Source organism: Schistocerca piceifrons, chromosome 6 (assembly GCF_021461385.2).
Source record: "Schistocerca piceifrons isolate TAMUIC-IGC-003096 chromosome 6, iqSchPice1.1, whole genome shotgun sequence".
Lineage (NCBI taxonomy): Eukaryota > Metazoa > Arthropoda > Insecta > Orthoptera > Acrididae > Schistocerca > Schistocerca piceifrons.
Genome location: NC_060143.1, coordinates 474,816,463 through 474,833,927, shown reverse-complemented (window position 1 = coordinate 474,833,927; position 17,465 = coordinate 474,816,463).

Below are 17,465 nucleotides of genomic sequence, written 5' to 3'. Positions count from 1 at the left end.
CTTTCTATCCTAAGTTTGTTATCCAAACCTTAAGCCTTGAGTTGTTCTATAATCAGTATATGTCCTTCAGCCGAACCTTATGTGAAATACTTTAAGATAAGGCCTTCAGCCATCTTAAATTAAAATTTGAAAAATTATTTGAAAATTTTCCTTTCTATCTTAATTTTTGTTGCCCAGGGCTTAAGCCTTGAGTTGTTCTAGGTTCAGTATATGGCCTTCAGCCAAACCTTATGTGAAATATTTTAAGATAAGGCCTTCAGCTCCTTCAGCTGTCTTAAATTAAAATCTGAAAGGTCATTGGTTTAAAACCTTTTAAAATTTTCTTACTGAAATTCTTGTTATCCTGGCCTTAAGCCGTTAGTTTTCTATTTTGTAACTAAGGTCTTCAGCTGCGTGTATACCTTAAGGCAATTTTAATAACTTGTGTTCTGACCTTCAGCCGTATTGTTTCTGAATTCTTTTAAGGGCATGTGTGATTCAGTGTTTTAGCAAAATAAAGTTTGTATGTTTGTGCAACTAACAGCAACTGACTTGGGTCCCTTTCCACAACCTGATCCGCTCTATCCTGTGAACCCAGATTTCATGAACATACTCTTGTATCATTGGTCTACACTATTATAGGTGTTGATACATTCTGAAATTTCTAATAGGTCTCGTCCCATTAACCCATTAATTGTCACACTATGGGGAGGCCGAAGGGAATTAATTATCACACACTAGGGCATAACCTTTCCATGCGCCGACAGGCTGAAGTACACAGCCAATAATTACGCAAAATGCCGCTATTATACAAACTAAAGACTAAAGCGAAGGCGCATCGCGCTGGAAACTTACCCTCAGAGATGTCTGAGCACACAATAATCAACTGCGCTCGTGAGATGAACCAAAGAAGGGACGATGGTTCGCGAATTTCTTCTGTGATGATACTGCATTTTACTACAGCTTACCAGCTGTCACACGGAGCACCTCCCGGCCACCACAGCCGTTGTTCGAACTGCCACGTTTCTATTGGCTGCTGGCCATCATCAGCCCTCTATGCTCCTCAGAACAGATCTTTCAGAAGTCTCTCAAGCAGTCCCAGTATTTAGCTTCCCTATTTTCTTTTTCGGGAAGCCTACTGGATGTAATGACAATCTTTGAAACAGACCTGCGCCTTTCTAAGACCATCAGATTCACACAACATGCCCTCATACATACTGGAAATGTACAGAGAGAATGAGGAAGTGTGACATCGATATCACACGAAAAGTCTGTGAGGCAAATTCAAGCAAAACCTTCTTTGATGTGTGTGTATATACACACATATGTGTACGTACATAAGATTGTACAGAGTCCTACTCGCATTTGGCAAGTTTTTATTCGTGTGAAATGGTTACTTCGAAGGAACTTTTGTCTCCATTCTGCTGGTCTCTGAACATTTTGTTTCCCAGAACGAGTCACATTTGCCAACGAGCAGAAAAACGTAAGAACTCTGTTCGAAATTTGTTGTGAAATGGGTCCACAGTCTTCACGGAACTATGAAACATTACATTCACCGCTTACTGCTCTCAAAAATATTTATTTATAGTGATTGCAATATCGAGAGCTCTCATTTTCAGGCAAAGGCAGCAATACATACATGGCTGTGTGCATATTTGTCTTTGGGTTCATTTGTTTGAATACGAGGAATATTCTAAGTTGTCATTGCAATAAATAAAAAATTTTTGATAGCCGTTAACAAGAATACAGCGTTTATTTTTCTTAAGTTTTAAGCAGTTTCAGTCATACGAATATGTTACGTCAAATGATGTAAAACATTGGTAACAACCTGTCCACTCTGTTACTCGATGAAGCTTTTATCATCGATCACAGCACAGTGCGACACAGTTTCCAGCTTACCAGCAATAGAACATTTCGAAGCACGGGGTTGGAAATGAGATAGACTGTAATTATGTCATCAATGGCACTTAATTGACGGGAATCGTGTCGTTCAAATGCCTTGCGCTAATGATGCGGAACAATATGCGAGCGACGGACACACAAATCCAGTACAGGGACACACAAAGGGCGGTCTGGAGAGAGAACGTGAGGTAGTTGTAACAGACCTTCGAAGCTGATCGACAAATCGGTTGCTTGCAGCTCGTTGTGACGTAATCTGTTTTCCACATTCGTTGTACCAATAAGCTGCATGCTGGAAACACGTCACAAGTCTACGAAAGCCGTTCAAACTTTCAGTTAACTGTTCGCCGTTACAACTGACAGTGAATGTTCTACAAACTATTAAGAACCCCTGGTACAAACGTAACTTTAAGTACCAAAGCAAAGAATCTATCTCTTCTAAAAGAAAAAAAAACAATACCTGCCACGTGATATGAAAGAAGGAAATAAATTCAGGAAGTTTAGAATTAACAAATAATCCAATTAAGCAGCTGCTGAAGCGCCATTTCGGTTCAAATGGTTCAAATGGCTCTGAGCACTATGGGACTTAACAGCTGTGGTCATCAGTCCCCGAGAACTTAGAACTACTTAAACATAAATAACCTAAGGACATCACACACATCCATGCCCAAGGCAGGATTCGAACCTGCGACCGTAGCAGACGCACGGTTTCGGACTACGCGCCTAGAAACGCGAGACCACCGCGGCCGGCCGCCATTTCGGAAATGCTAAAACTATCAACCGCCATTTCCCTACAGCCCGGCCGTCCTGATCACCTGATCTTAATCCGAGTGACTTCTGGCTGTGGGGATGTTGCGTTCAGTGTTCCGATTGCAAACTCAGCTGCATTGAAGGCACGCATTGCTCCATGTTTTGCGCCAGTCACATGGAAATTAATAATCCGATTTGGTTTTGATTGATGCTTTTTATGCGGTTTCGGCCACGGGACAATTAAAAACCGATGTGACTGATGGTTTTTATGCGGATTTTGGCCTCAGGACAATTAAAAACCGATGTGGGATGCTTTTTATGTGGTTTTTGGCCTCAGGACAATTAAAAATCCATTTTTCCCATCCGATGTGATATGACCTTGCCGTGGTGGATGGGCTTATGTAACTAACAGTATCCACCTGTACACCCATGCACACTGAGTAGTACAGTTTGTTTAATGTCAAACGTACACCTTAGGCATTTTTGTATGATTCATTTGTCATTTGTAGTCGACAACTACTAAATTATGATGCTTACAGCGCCATCTATTGCTATGTTTTGTAACTTGTGTTTTTCTTCTAACATACATTTTTCCCCTTCTCCGATCATATTCCGTTGCAATTTGACGTCATTTTGATCAGTGGTGCTATTTCTACAGAGTTTTGAAAGTTTAACTTTAATTTTACTCATCCTGTACATTTCGATGCACTCTAATCATAAAGCTCTTCCGTCTTATTTTAAACTTATTTTCCACACCACAACAACAGCAACGAACTGTGAACACAATAATATCCACAGTATGCGAGAGACTGGCAAGGACATTGTCAGTATTGATCACAGACGTAGCAATATTTCCGGACAACGCAGTATATTTAAAAAGTTTTTGACTTTCGTACCATTATTGCGCAACCTCTCACTCTCATCCCTAAACGTTCAATATTACTGCGCATGATGAAATATTGTGCAAATTATTGACCTCTAGCGGGCGCTTACAGAGGACGGTAAGCTGCCAATAAAGCTGTTCAACATCTGACTGTGAGAGCACTCCCTGGCCTCGCTGCCGCCACGGACTCCACATTAATCGTTCGCTGAGGCTACGCAAATTCAACATCCTGGCGGCCAGGTAGACATCCTGCTATCCTTGGGTTACTACGTAGTGGTCAGCAACCAGGATCACCACAAAGTGAAAGCATGGTAAATGTAACCCAGACAGTATTGCAGAGTCATTCACATTAGGATCACTCTCTCCAGAAACGTACTCCTACATAATAATAATTAACGCATGGGTTTTGTCATTGCAGCTGCTTGTATTCAATAAAGAGATTTATTTTCCATAAATGTCGCCTCTGTATCTTAACCTTTACTTCCACGACCAGATTTTGCCCATATGCCCATTCTCAAGATCAGTTCATTCAACTGCTACATGGTCCAAGTTTAAAACTATCCACTCACATGATCTTACCTGTAGTGACAGAGACTGTTTCCTTCTCTACACGTTTTACCAGGAGAGGTGGCACATTGGTTGACGCTCTGGGTTCGCATTCGGATGGATTTAAGTTAACATCCTCATCTGGCCATCCAGATTTATGTTTCCCATGGTTTCAGAAAATTATTTAAGATGAGTGTCTCGATGCTTCATTTTAAAAGGACATAAAGGGTTTCTTTGCTCAGCCTATTCCTACGAATTTCTGCTATGTCGCAAATGACCTCGTCTTGGACTGGGCATTAAAGCTTGTCCTTCCTTTCTTCCGCAGGTTTCATATGTTTCCAGTCTGTACAATACTTTTATCCTTCTCACATCTATCACAGGTTCGTTGATGATATGCTACATTCAGTAAAAGTGGGCAAGAATTATATGACCAACTGAATGTAATGAACAGTCTAATGCGCACAAAATTTGGGCTGGGAGTACACCAAAGAAAGACGAAACTAATGAGGAGTAGCAGAAATCAGATTAACGGTAACTTCACGTTAAAACTGGGGACCATGTAGCTGAAAAATTTAGGGAATTGTGCTACCGTGAAGCAAAATAAAGCATAATCGACGAAGTAAGGAGGACGTATAGGGTGGCAAGTATGAACTATATGAAAAAAAAGTAAATTAGTCAAAAAATACTGCGTGCACACACTTTATTCAACGTGTAAACGTCACTACAAATATTCGGATTTAGGTTATGACATGTTCGATATACCTTCATCATTGGCGATGATGTGGGGCTGACGAATAGCGAAATTATGTATGATCCGCTGAAGTTTCGGAACATCAATGCTGTCAATGACCTCCTGAATAGCTAGCTGTTTTCAGCTCAGCAATGGTTTTGGGGTTATTGCTGTACACCTTGTCTTTAATACAGCCCCACAAAACAGAGTTCCATGTGTTCAGAACCGGAGAATTTGGCGGCCAATCGAGGCCCATGCCAGTAGCCTCTGGGTACCACAGAGCCAAAAGGCGGTCCCCAAACTGCTCCTCCAGTACTTCACTCTCCTGCTTCGATGGGCTCGAGCTCCGTCTTGCATGAAATCGGGATAGCTTTGGATAATGCGGATGCAATCATCTTCCAAGACATTTACGTACCGTTCGCTAGCCACCGTTCCATTAAGCCATATCGACCGATTATTCCGTGGCTGGACATTGCACACCTCACAATCACCTGTTGCGATTGAAGAGACTTCCCGATCGCGAAATGTGGAGTCTCAGTCCCCCAAATGCACCAATTTTGCTTACTGACGAACCCATCGCTAAACCAAACCGTACAGTGCATACTAATTCCCATCATGCCCCGCGGCCAGCCGTTCTGTTTGAATGTCCTGACGCAAACGGTTCAGGAGTTATGACGATTCTATTTCATACAGTTCAGTAATTGTCACCCTGTAAGAAGCAGATTAGCACAGACAAAGAGGACATTCCTGGCCAAAAGAAGTCAACACATGTATCAAATACTGCTTTTAAATTGAGAAAGAAATTTCTGAGCATGAAGTTAGTAGCACGGACATGTATGGAAATGAATCAGGAACTAAGGAAAAATCGAAAGAGAACGAAATCTAAACGTCTCAAATGTGGCGTTGCAGATGGATGGTGAAAATTAATTGGACTGATAAAATAAGAAAATACGGGGTTCTCCGCAGAATCGGTGAGGAAACGAAAACTGACTGAAGGAAGGTTCAAATAGCTCTGAGCACTATGGGATTCAACTGCTGTGGTCATCAGTCCCCTAGAACTTAGAACTACTTAAACCTAACTAACCTAAGGACATCACACACACCCATGCCTGAGGTAGGATTCGAACCTGCGACCGTAGCAGCAGCGCGGCTCCGAACTGGAGCGCCTAGAACCGCACGACCACCGCGGCCGGCGACTGAAGGAAGGGGCAGCACGACATGACATGTATGAAGAGCATAGGAATGCATTCCATGGTACTAGAGTGTGCTGTGGAGGGAAAAACCATCGGGTAAGATGGAGTATTAACACACCTAACAAATAATTGTATGGTGCAAGTGCTACTCTGAACAAAGACGTTTTTGCCAGCCGATGTGGCCGAGCGGTTCTAGGCGCTTCACTCTGGAACCGAGTGACCACTACGGTCGCAGATTCGAATCCTGCCTCGGCCATGGATGTGTGTGATGTCCTTAGGTTAGTTATGTTTAAGTGGTTCTAAGTTCTAGGGGACTGATGACCTCAGATGTTAGGTCCCATAGTGCTCAGAGCCATTTTTTTGAACAAAGAAGTTGTCACAGAAGAGGAAGTCGTTGGGGGCCGCATTAAACCAATCAGAAGACTGATGAGGAAAAACAAAACAAATAAGTTTTTAAACTACCTTTAATTGCTTTACCTGTGGGAATCAAACTCAACAAGTTCAAGTCAGCAGTCAACTACGCTAATCACCAGGCTCATATTTGGCAATGGCGTTATGAACCGTGTTTTTGGCCTCTCTGGAACCATCTTCATTTCGCCATCTATGTGTGTTACTGGAGCTGCAAGTGAACGTACAAAACGGCATGTGGAAAATTATCTCAAAGTATCAGCAGCTCCAGTCTACGAGACGGGTGTTTGTTTATAGTACTGTAGAGTGCTACCCGCATTCCGTCCCGACCCATCGGCAGTCTTACCCTAGGCCAATAGAGTCGACTGCAGATCAGAGACCAACCTGCAAGTGTGACACTGATGAGGCACGCTTCGCTTACATCAGCACCGACGAGCGGTGGCAATAACGCGGCCGCCGGCACATCGGAAACCTCGCAGCAGTGGGAGGGAGAATGAAAACATACACTCGGCAACAGTGGGTCCAAACAAATAGCCTCTGCAGCGACAGCGGACGAGATATCGTCTGCAGCTCAGTGGAATGGGAGGCAGTACAGTGTTTATCCAGCAGGCCAGAACCATCCAGTTAACTGCTGTTGCATTCAGCGCCCTGTGTATATATGCTGCCGTGTGCTAGAAGAAATCTGGGCCGAACGAACAAAGCGGCCAGAACTAGGCTGTTATGGAGGAGTAATCCACTAAATTACAGGCCCATATCGTTAACGTCGATATGCAGCAGGATTTTAGAACACGTACTGTGTTCCAACATTATGAATTTCCTCGGAAGAAACGGTCTATTGACACACAGTCAACATTGGTTTAGAAAACATCGTTCCTGTGAAACACAACTAGCTCTTTATTCATATGAAGTGCTGAGTGCTATTCACAAGGGATTTCAGATCGATTCCGTATTCCTGGATATCCGGAAGGCTTTTGACACTCTGCCACACAAGCGGCTCGTAGTAAAATTGCGTGCATATGGAATATTGCGTCAGTTATGTGACTGAATTTGTGATTTCCTGTCAGAGAGGTCACAGTTCGTAGTAATTGACGGAAAGTCATCGTGTAAAACAGAAGTGATTTCTGGCGTTCCACTCTGCTGTTCCTTATCTATATAAACGATTTGGGAGACAATCTGAGCAGCCGTCTTCGGTTGTTTGCAGATGACGCTGTCGTTTATCGACTGGTAAAGTCATCAGAAGATCAAAACAAACTGCAAAACGATTTAGAAAAAATATCTGAATGGTGCGAAAAGTGGTGGTTGACCCTAAATAACGAAAAGTGTGAGGTCATCCACATGAGTACTAAAAGGAACTCGTTAAACTTCGGTTACACGATAAATCAGTCTAATCTAAAAGCCGTAAATTCAACTAAATACCTAGGTATTACAATTACGAACAACTTAAATTGGAAACAACACATAGAAAATGTTGTGGGGGAGGCTAACCAAAGTCGGCGTTTTATTGGCAGGACACTTAGGAAATGTAACAGACCTACTAAGGAGACTGCCTACACTACGCCTGTCCGTCCTCTTTTAGAATACTACTGCACGATGTGGGATTCTTACCAGATAGGACTGACGGAGTACATCGTAAAAGTTCAAAGAAATGCAGCACGTTTTGTATTATCGCGAAATATGGGAGAGAGTGTCACAGAAATGATACAGGATTTGGGTTGGAAATCATTAAGAGAAAGGCGTTTTTCGTTGCGACGGAATCTTCTCACGAAATTCCAATCACCAACTTTCTCCTCTGAATGCGAAAATATTTTGTTGACACCGACCTACATAGGGCTGAACGATCAACACGATAAAATAAGGGAAAGATATAGATGTCCATTCTTTCCGCGCGCTATACGAGATTGGAATAACAGAGAAATGTGATGGTGGTTCGATTAACCCTCTGCCAGGCACTTTTTAAATGTGATTTGCAGAGTACCCATGTAGATGTAGATGTAGATGGCAGTAATAACGGTCACCTAAACACCCAAGTCAGCGGGAAGAAGAAGAGAGTAATAAAGAACTTAATTCTTCAAATAACTTACGGGAATGCAGCCGGTTGACGTCGTCGACAACCGCTGGTATTTCGATGGATGCACAACCGCCATTTCCAAGGCCACAGTGCAGCAAGTATGCGCTGGGCAAGGGACTACTAAACCTCGGTTTGCAGAGAAATTCCGGTAATATAAAATTAAACTAAAATCACCACCTCTATTTTTAAGTTTATTTTTAAAATTTGATTTCGAGTGCTTCCTTAATAACACAATTTCTGTAATTGGAAGTGCATGCCAGAATCTCCGTGTTGTTATATTCCATAGGATGGCCGGTGTCAAGACAAGGTTCTGCAATGACGGATTAGCTCGGCTGTTGTAAACGTGTGTGCCCCTTATGCCCAGTACACCAGTCCTCCACAGTCCTAATGTTGTTGTTGTTGTGGTCTTCAGTACAGAGACTGGTTTGATGCTGCTCTCCATGCTACTCTATCCTGTGCAAGCTTCTCCATCTCCGAGAAACTACTGCAACCTACATCCTTCTGAATCTGCTAGTGTATTCATCTACGATTTTTAACCCTCCACACTTCCCTCAAATACTAAGTTGGTGATCCCTTGATGCCTCAGAATGTGTCCTGCCAACCGATCCCTTCTTCTAGTCAAGTTGTGCCAGAAATTCCTCTTTTCCCCTATTCTATTCAGTACTTCCTCATTAGTTACGTGATCTACCCATCTAATCTTCAGTCCTGATAGTCTGACCAATATATGACATGCTACAACTGCAACAAATATAGTAGACATCGGCCGTATGTAAACGAAGATTATCCTTTAGGGAAGTTAAAAGGACGCTGATCTTAGATGGTGGAAGAAAAACATACCATTCATGATGTTATAACGCCTCAGAATGGACTTATAAATTTCTCTACAAAATCATAGTTTATGAGTACTGCATTGGACACTGATAATTATTAGTTTTATTATTTCTCGCAACCATGAACTGCAATCCTATCAAAATCGAAGTAAGGATGTAATTAATCTAGTATCAGTGAACTCCATAATAACTTTGATGGACTATAAAAAGCGGCTACCGAATATTATCCTCTTCCCTTATCTTGAGCCAAGCATGTAGCTCCATTAGTGTAATTTCATCAGTTGAATAATAATTAATTCAAATAGTAACTTTTTTATTTCAAGGAGTTTGACGCTGTATCCTATAGATAAATCTTAACAGGACTCTCCCTGTAGCTCGGCAAAATTTGGTACCATTACCTCGACTACTCGTACATTCGATCAGACCCCAACTGCCACAGATCGAATCTTCTTGTTCTAATGGTAAATCTACTTTTTGTGCAGCAAATTATAATCAAATCTTTTCTAAGTCAGTGTTCATTCAGCGCGGCAGTTTAAATTACCCGTTCGTAGTCAATAATTGACTTACTGCTAACAATGTATTTTACGCCCAAGCAAGAAGAGCTAGATAAAAATTATACAGAGTTTTCATTCTAAATTTCAGTGAAATATATCAGTTGAGGAATTATTTCAAATTTTAGCAGTTCTGTGTCTAACTGAAGCCCCATCAGGTACTTTGAACTTACGTAACGGGACTGCTAACCATATAACGTTTTGCCCTCTATGTCTTAAATACAAATTGAAACTTTAATCAAAGCAAATCTTGTTTCCCCACTCTCCTATTTACGGAAACGTTATAAGTGGTGCCCAAACGCATAGCTCAATGCTCGTAGCTAATTTTAAGTAATTATGTACGTACTAATACTTCGTCCAATTTTTCATGCTCTGCGAATACTACATGGTAACAGCTTCATGCTGGCCTTACCCAACAGCAAGAAAATAAAAGAACCATATCCCTTTCAGGATCTTAAGAGATATTGCCCAAATATAGTGTTAAGCAATCGAGGCTACTTAGTCTTATGTATTATAAGTGTATTTTTTCAGTGATTTACTTTATTCAAATGTGAACAGTTTACCTAATCTAGTAAGGAATGGTGTAGCACACATATGCCTTAATATGTAAATATTCTTTGTAGACTAGATATTTTTTATTATGTATATAATAGAAGTCTCTTTAGTTTTAAGATTTGTTTGTAGCAGTACACCAAGGATCAGGGAAACCATGGCCCTCACTGGACGCTGCATTTAGTAATTTTAAGAAGAACTCATAGATTTGACTGTAAGTTAAACTACCTACGTCGTAGAAATCAATGTTCCATGAAAAGTAGAAAATAAAAGGTTGTTGTGTATGCTTGGACTTGACTCTTGAGTATTCAGTAGAGGATACACACTTGAGTGCGCTATAATATTACAGAGATGTAGTTGTAGATACCTTGAAAATGTATATATGACTAAAGTAACGTGAGGTAGATGAAGAGATGTGTCTTGTTCCAAAGAACTGCTCCAAATTGCTGTGTGCAGAGGTCTGCAATATGGGCACGGTCCATGCTTAGCATAATTGTGATGAGAAGAATTACTTTATGTCGTAGTTCCTTGGTCCGTGGTAGACAGTTCATGTTTGTAAGTAAACACCTGAGGGTAAAAGTGTCACAAGCGAATGCGTGTGCACTCTTGGGGATATCAGGATGAAGTTATTCTTGTCTTTCGCCAGCGAAGACCATGATTATTACCGTATAAATTAAATGTTAACCTGGCGTAAAATATACCGATTAAAGTGATGAGTTTGATGATCGTTAATGTCCTCTGTGAAGCAAATGTAACAGAGAAATATGAATAACAACTGATCGCCGTGTACAGCGCGAAATTGTATGTAAATGTTGTAAATACTGTTCATATGTAGGATTTTGCTTACTGCTTGGCCACATATATATAGACAGTGTACTAGAAAGATACTAAACAGTAAACGATCTGGACCACTGTATGAGGGTGAGTGAAGCGGGACACTGTAAACGCGCTAAACAGACAGTAATATGTGAGTAGTGAACACGCCCTGTTAGTCCGACACGGGATAAAATTATTAGTGTGGATGTGAGAATTTCGTCCTGATATACCAGCGAATGTGCTATTTATAGTGGTGATTGTGGTGAGCTACACTTCTGACGCGGCCTGTGATGGATGTGTGCAGACGGTGGCGAAGCGCAGTGAGGTTAAAGTGGTTATTGGCAAATTGTTTTCGGAAAGCGCCAGCAGTAATAACTCAAATTTCACGGCCAGCCCTTGGGAGCCCGAATCGCAATATACCACATAGCCTGCCCTATGTACGTGTCCTGAAGAGCATGCATGTTAGCATCAAATGAACTTTTCGTAACTCATAAATACAGGTTGACAGTTATTGAACTATAGGGAAAAAAACATAAATTACTTAAAAATTACGGCTGCACACACTTTATTCGACATGAAAACGTTACTACAGATATTGGGATTTACGTTATGGCATGTTCGATAAGGCTGCCATCATTGGCTATTATGTGGCGCAAACGAGTAGCGAAATTCTGCGTGACCCCTTGAAGTCTAGGAAGATCAATGCTGTCGATGACCTCCTGAATGGCTGTTTTCAGCTCAGCAACGGTTTTGGAGTTATTGCCGGACACCTTGTCTTTAATATAGCCTCGCAAAAAGGAGTCCCATGTGTACATGTCCGGAGAATATGGCGGCCAATCGAGACCCATGCCAGTGGCCTCTGGGTACCCCAGAGCCAGAATGCGGCCCCCAAAGTGTTCCTCCGGACCATCAAACACCCTCCCGCTTCGATAGGGTCGACCTCGGTCTTGCATGAACCACATCTTGTCGAAATCAGGGTCACTTCGGATAAAGGGGATGAAATCATCTTCCAAAACCTTCACGTACCGTTCAGTAGTCACCGAGCCATCAAGCAATATCGCACCAATTATCCCATGACTGGACATTGTACACCAAACAGTCACCCGTTGAGGACGAAGAAACCTCCTGATTGCGAAATGTGCATTTAAGTCCCCCACATGCGCCAACAAATTTTGCTTGTTGACGAACCCATCCAACTGAAAGTGGGCTTCGTCGCTAAACCAAATCATGCATGCGCATAATAATTCCCATCATGCCCCGCGGCCAACCGTGCAGTTTGAACGTCCTAAAGCAGACCGTTCCGAAGTTATGACTATTTAATTTCATTTAGTACAGTAAGTGTCACGCTGCATAAAATACAGACGACTAAAATCTTCACTCTAGCATAGACAGTGCCAGGAATTACATAAATTAATGATGTCATGTGCAGTGTCTACGTGACTTGGTGTGATAGCACATGTTCTTATTCAGGCAATAATATGTTGTAAAAATGCAGTATATTTATGAAAGCCCTTGTGTAATCTTATATGTACTCTACGGCTGATGGCGAATGGTGACGGCAACTAGTCATAATCTGGCTAAATCTACTGAGACGAGACAAATTATCGGCAGTTCCAACAGCACACAGCTCTAATAGACCAACCACCTGCTCCATCCATTTACCTGAGAGACCTTCCGTCAAATTCAACACATTTCATAAATGTAAACTTAATCTGTTAAAATTAATTATCACTGTATACTTCAACAGAAACTGCTAGAGGATCGTTAAAATCACACAAATCTTAGCGAAAACCTTCTGAACACTTCACTGAAACATAAATTTGATCTATTTGCTGAGCGAAAATTGTAAACATCTGTGTTAAATGAGGTCTTGCATAACCATGTTATTAAAGCAGATTACTTAATGTTGAATTTCAGAAAGTTCTAATCAACACAGACCAATGAGGTAAATTACCAAGACTTTGTTTTTAGCGAGGTAAACTGATGAATGTGTAACGAATGAAATTATTACTATCATAACTGGAAGAAACGTCATCGCTCTGTAAAAAAAAAACTGTAAATCTACAAATCTTCGTCGGTAGAAGTCCAAACTGTGAAATATTCCTGCAATGTACAAGCATAGTTATTGTGTAAAACCGGGTCAAAATTCTCTGATTTCTGTATGTTGTCTTTATTATAAATGCACTAACTTGCCCTGTGTAATCTAACAATTGGTGACGCACTGTAGCGACTCAGAGGTATCTTTTTTTTGTCTCATATCGACTGATATATTAATTTTTTGATAATTTTATTTTCGTGATTTAGGATGGAACACTATTGTGGTACATGTACTTCGCTTTTGTAGAAGCGAAATAATTTCTTCCTGCTTCACATGTTACAGCCATAGTGACAAACAGAAGTTATTTTCGCAGCACTTTTTATATACCTGCTACAGAGTACTGGCACGAGATGTCAGACGCTTCCAGAGCTGATAAACATACCCCATGAACTTTGTGATTTATATGCTTGCGCCTTCATGTTTACTTATTAAGAGTACATATGAACATTTATTTGCTCATGCTGATATGATGCTAATGACCTATTTATTATGTAAGATATGTACTTGCTGCATTGCGTATGGATTGCATATTTACACATTTCTGTTTTGTTGTCATAACTACTCTTTAATTTAGTATAGAGAAATGCTTATATACTGTGCACGAACATTGAGTTTGGGTTACACTGTGGTATTAATTACAGATTGCTCGCTTGGCAGAGCCTCGTTGTAGGGATTGTGCTGCATCCACTTGTTGACATTCTGTTCTCTACTGGTATATTTACTCGCTATTGCATGTTTTGCTTATGCTCAGTGCTTTACATTTTAGGATACGAAAATGAACTGCTACAATTCTACGAACTACATGGGTACATGAAACTTCATTGAAGTCACATGAACTGGAGGTTCTATGGAAGCCGTATTAATTCATTATAATAGAAAGGAAGCTGATGACATGAAATACCAACACTAGCTTTAGACCATTGACAGTTATTACACTGCATTCTTCGTGAGCAATTGAAATAGCAAGTGACACTGAACACAAAAAATACTCCACATGTTTGCTTCTGTTTTGCCATGATTCTTAAAGTGGTGTACACACTGTGAAATACTACGATTTATTCATTCAAATCCTTATGTGATCATTAATACGGTGTACTCGCACTTACTTACTGAAAGTTATTCAAACTGAAGGCTGTTAGAGGTCATGTATGCATTTCTTTTATTTTATGATATACAAGGAAACCAAAATGTATTTTATCATTCATAATGAGTAGAAGATTTGGCTCAGGTGGATTACACAGAGGTTGTGTGTGGACACTGTGTCTTTGGATTGTATGGGATGATGAATTGAAGTTTGCACTAGGATTTTATCTGTACTTGTTCGAGGAGACTGACTAGAGGAAAGATTTGTTGTGGAAGTGAAATGATGTTGGTAATAAGGTTTATATGTGTCGACGTATTGAAGAGGTATTATTGAAGTATTGATATTACGTGATGCTGATGATTATTGGAGTTTTGGTGGATAAGAGGTAAAGTAAGTGAGGAGCATTTTTTTTTTTTGTTTATATGGAACAAGAAGGATAGAGATGGGAGACTAGAACACTGCAGTGGAAGGAAGATTGTCTACACACACACGCTTTGTTAAATTAATAAGCAGTATATACTTTTTTTTGGAGAGAGGAAGTATTTGCTTATCTTGGCACACTGACAGTTGTTCAGCAACTGTACATTTTGATTTGGCTTGGCAAACATTAGTCTTGACATGATGACTATGACGTTGACTAGCTATTATTGACTATTATACACTGCTGCTACTACTATTTGATACACATGTTGAAGCCGGCCGAAGTGGCCGTGCGGTTAAAGGCGCTGCAGTCTGGAACCGCAAGACCGCTACGGTCGCAGGTTCGAATCCTGCCTCGGGCATGGATGTTTGTGATGTCCTTAGGTTAGTTAGGTTTAACTAGTTCTAAGTTCTAGGGGACTAATGACCTCAGCAGTTGAGTCCCATAGTGCTCAGAGCCAACACATGTTGAAAATCAAATTTTGACAGAATTGCATTTACACAGTTAACACTATTCAATTACACAATAGTACTTAATATGTGGATGAAAGATGAGTGAGTGTGTTTTGTGTGTTTTCCTTTCCTAATCCCAAATAATTGGTACCGACCTACCTCCTAAATATTATTTTACTTGTTTGTTGTGGCTTGCACTGGCACCCATAAATATTATAGGTTTGCTGATATTTGTATATTTGTAATAGTTAATGACAATTATCTGATATCATTTGTGTGTTTATTATAATTTGTCTATTTAGTGTAAGAGCATTGATAATAATTTTGTAAAAGCAATTGTGTGTGCATTCAAACTGTTGTTTGTGCTTACACCTATTATCATTGATGGGTGCCATTGGAAATGTTTAATTTCTGCTGCTGAATTCTGATGAACTGTTTAATTATTGCTGCTGAATATTATGGACTGTTATCTGCACTTGTTCAACATTATTTGGTGCCACTGTTGGAACTGCTCAACCACTGATGAGATGTCACTTGTTGGTGTTTGCACCTGCTCGCCATTGCTGGGTGCCAATGTTGGAACTACTACTATTGATGTGCTGACACTCATTCCTGCCTGCACCTGCTCGCCATTGCTGGATGCCACTGTTGGAACTGCTGCTACTGAAATGATGTCACTTGTTGCTGTCTCCACCTGCTCGCCATTGCTGGTTGCCACTGTTGAAACTCCTGCTATTGATGTGATGACCGTCATTCCTGCCTGCACCTGCTCGCCATTACTGGGTGCCACTGCTGGAACTGCTGCTACTGAGATAATGTCACTTGTTGCTGTCTGCAACTGTTCAACATTGCTGGGTGCCACTGTTGGAACTGCTCAACGACTGATGAGATGTCACTTATTGCTGTCTGCACCTGCTCGCCATTGCTGGGTGCCACTGTTGGAGCTGTTCAAATACTGCTGATGAAATGTAATGGGACTGCTATTTGCACCTGTTGACCATTGCTGGGTGCCACTGTTGGAACTGTCATCTACTCTGAGGAGTGCTACTTGTTTATTGAACTATTGAAAAGATTTTATATGTGTAAACTGATTTATTGTGTATTTACTGTTTATGAAATGTTATGGGTCTGCTATTTGCATCTGTTGACCATTGCTGGGTGCTACTGTTGGAGCTGTCAACTACTCTGAGGAGTGCTACTTCTTTATTGAACTATTGAAAAGATTTTATGTGAATATTTGTGTAAACTGATTTATTGTGTATATACAGTTTATGAAATGTTATGAGACTCTTATCTGCACCTATTCGTCATTGCTGGTGCCATTGATTGAACTGTTTCACTAATCTGAGAAAATATACTTGCGTAAACTATTATGTAAAATTACCTGTATGCAAGCATTTGTATTCCTTTCTGTATTTTTATATATTAGTTTATTGAAGGGTCAGTGCAAAGCCAAAATTTATTTAGTTATGTGACATTTACTTATTAGTATCATTTGTGCTTTTTGGACGATTTTGGTGGTATTTTCACCACCAATGCTGACAAAAATGCTATCAAATTCTAGCCCATGGAGGAGGGGCATATGAAAGGTGGCTACACTGAGTCTCAGTGCCAGAGATTGCGCCAAAGATTATTATTCCGCCGCCTCCACTGGTGCAGTAGTAGTTCAGAGGATGTCGAGTGCAGTTGTTGTTCTGTTGGGCGAGAGAGTAGATGCTGTTCGCTTGATGTAGTGTATAGATGGAAGATGTTGCAATTATCACAGTGTATTTGAGAAAGGAGATGGGCTTTGATTTATGATGCTGGTGTCATGGAATATTTTCGTCAGTATATAATGAGGTAAAAAGGTATTACAGATTTCTTTAATGACAATGCCTCTTGGTCACAGGTACAGTCAACAATGCATCTGGCTCGTGTTCATGTATTAGATTTGTAATTCTGGCTTCTATATGCAATTGTAGTATTTCTGGTTTTTCAATTAGTTCATTGTAAATGCTGTTTAAAATATTTTGTCGTTTTGAGAAAGAACCGAGCCAGATACATGTACGTTGTGTCACACCACGACACACAGAACAGTTACACTTGTGCTTTGTTGTTTCGTAGTTTTTATAGTTGCAGGGGACTTAATTAATCAATTGTGTTAATGGAAATTCCGTGTCATTGTTTATTTTTATTTTATGCAGTCAGATTGCGTGCTAATACTAG